The sequence below is a fragment of the Lathyrus oleraceus genome, chromosome 1, assembly GCF_024323335.1.
Source record: "Lathyrus oleraceus cultivar Zhongwan6 chromosome 1, CAAS_Psat_ZW6_1.0, whole genome shotgun sequence".
NCBI classification, from domain to species: Eukaryota; Viridiplantae; Streptophyta; class Magnoliopsida; order Fabales; family Fabaceae; genus Lathyrus; species Lathyrus oleraceus.
Window position 1 is genome coordinate 342,648,121 of NC_066579.1, and position 2,497 is coordinate 342,650,617.

Genomic DNA, 2,497 nt, shown 5'->3' on the forward strand with positions numbered 1-2,497 from the left:
CATTTTCGAAAGCATGAACATCTTGCTACAATTTTGGAAAATCAATTAATTTGCATTGCATGAGCTCAGCTTACATGAGCTACACGTCCAAATTGCATTTGCTATTGATCAGCTCACCAATCCAAGTGGAATTGGGCCCTCCATGCGCCTGTACAGGCCCATGCATGGAGGCCCTTTCCATCCATGCACATGAATTGTTCATGCAACTCAGCCTTGCTTTTGCTATAAATGCAATGCTCATACCTCTCATTTCAGCAACCTGAAGGCGCCCTAAATGCTGCACAATTGATCCCTCAACCACACTCCAAAGAAACTCACCATTTTCATTCATAATTTTCAGATCTAAAATTCAATTTCATCAATTGATTTTCAGATCTAAAGTTCTATAGCCTTCTTCACTTTGATCCAAAGAACAAACTGCAAGCATTAACTTCAAGAGATCGTGCCTTCAAACTCTGCAAATCAGAGGTTTACTTCTGATTTTATTTTCTTCGAATCAGCTCATATATTGCTTGTTTCTTGCTATTGCTGTATGATCTAAAGTCCTCTGCATAGAGGCAACATTTTAGAGCTTTGAATTTTCAAAATCCAATAATTTCAGTTGAACACCACAGAAATTCAACCTCTGATTTCTCTGATTTCAAAATCCAATAATTCTAACCTCTTTGAATGATGATAGATCTATGAAAAATATTCTCATCAATTTATTAATTGATTTGAGATTTATTTGAGATTTTAATTCAATTAGGTTATTTTTATGCATTTTTAATTGATTAAAAATAGTTTCTGATTTCTAAAAATGCTGAATTTTTTTTGTTAAACTTAGGATAATTCACTTGGACTTTTCAAAGTTAATTTTAAGTGAGTTTGAAGTTTGACCTTTCTTTATTATTTTAATTCAAGTTTTATTTTAATATTGAAAAATACCAAAAATATTTTATTTGTTTCTTGACTTCTAATCTTCATCTCACCTCTGTTTACAATTGTTTCACCTTGATCTTCTCTATATTTGGTCAATGCTTATTGATTACTTCATTCCATTTCCATTAATTTACTTTAATATTCATCTTCTTCTTCTTCTTCTTCTTTTTCTTTTTTGATCAATGAGTTAAAGATTGGTGGTTAGCCTTGATACATAAGAGGTTTAACCTTCCTTGATTCAAATCTAATTCAATTTGATCATGGATCAAGTGAATGGCTTTTCATTAAGGATAGGTTGCTTCCTAATCAAGCAAAGAACCTAAATCAATACAAGATCATTTCTCATCTTCTTTTTGGCATGGCAAGTTGTAGGAGCTTGATTCACTAATCAAGATGTCTAACTTGTGTTGTTGCCTACATTATTATTGACCGGCCTCAGATAGTTGTGACTTCTACATAAGTTCAATTACGATTTCTTAACATAACACTAAATTGCCTTATGGCACACTAACTCTAACACTAACCATTAACCATTAACATTTAATTCTTGCACTTTACATTTATGCAATTTACCATTCTTGTACATATTATTCATTTGTTTTTGCCCTTTGCTCATTTGAGCACATGTTTATGATAATGCAATTTTCCTTTTGCTCACTTGAGCACATAATTGTGTATATATTATTGTGCTTGTGCTTTTGTTTTGATTGATATGGACCAAATGCAAAAATGGACAAAATGGACTTAGATTCTAGGACTTTCCCTGTGCAAAAATGGAGTAAAAAGGCCTCAATGTTGAAGATGGATTATAAAGACCAAGTCTCTAAACTCACTCTTGTCCATTCTTGATTTACTTCATGGAAATTTTTGATGTGTGTGCTTTTGTGCTAGGGAAGCCTATTTGAGCCAAATTGAAGAACCATTGTCATGTGCTTCTAAAGTGAGAGATCTAAGAGCCATTGGAAGATTCCTAAGAGCTTTTGCTTGCTTGATTGATTGCTTGAGTATACTTATTTGCTTGCTTATTCCAAAGGATGGGAGCTACTTGGATCATCAATATGATCTAAAGAGACGAACTCTATTTGTGGTCTTGTTTCTTACCCTTCATCTCTTGTATTATTAGGACTTTAGCCATTCTTCTTCTTCCCTCCACTCTAACCCAAGCCAAAACTTTTGTGCAAACATTTAACACTTGTTTTCAAACATTAGAAACCTAAGCATTATGCTTTGGATTTTCAAACTTTCTTTTCATAACACTTATTTTTGAATTGAACCTTTAAGTCAACTTTGACCATATTTTGTAAATACTTTTCATTGGCAAATATAACCCATTCAAATGTTTTATGGTTTCAATGGCCACTTTCTTATCAAAAACTTTTCATAACCTTTAGCTATTAGGTTTGAGTTATCCTTGAGGTAGATGTAATACTCACCTATATCCTTAGTGATAGACAATGAGTCTTCCATGCTTATTATAGGGTTAACCCCTTACTAGCATTAAAATGAAAATCAGAAAATAGCAAAAAACGAGAGCCACTTGATCTCCCTCATTAATTGAGGTGGCAGATCAAGTGGA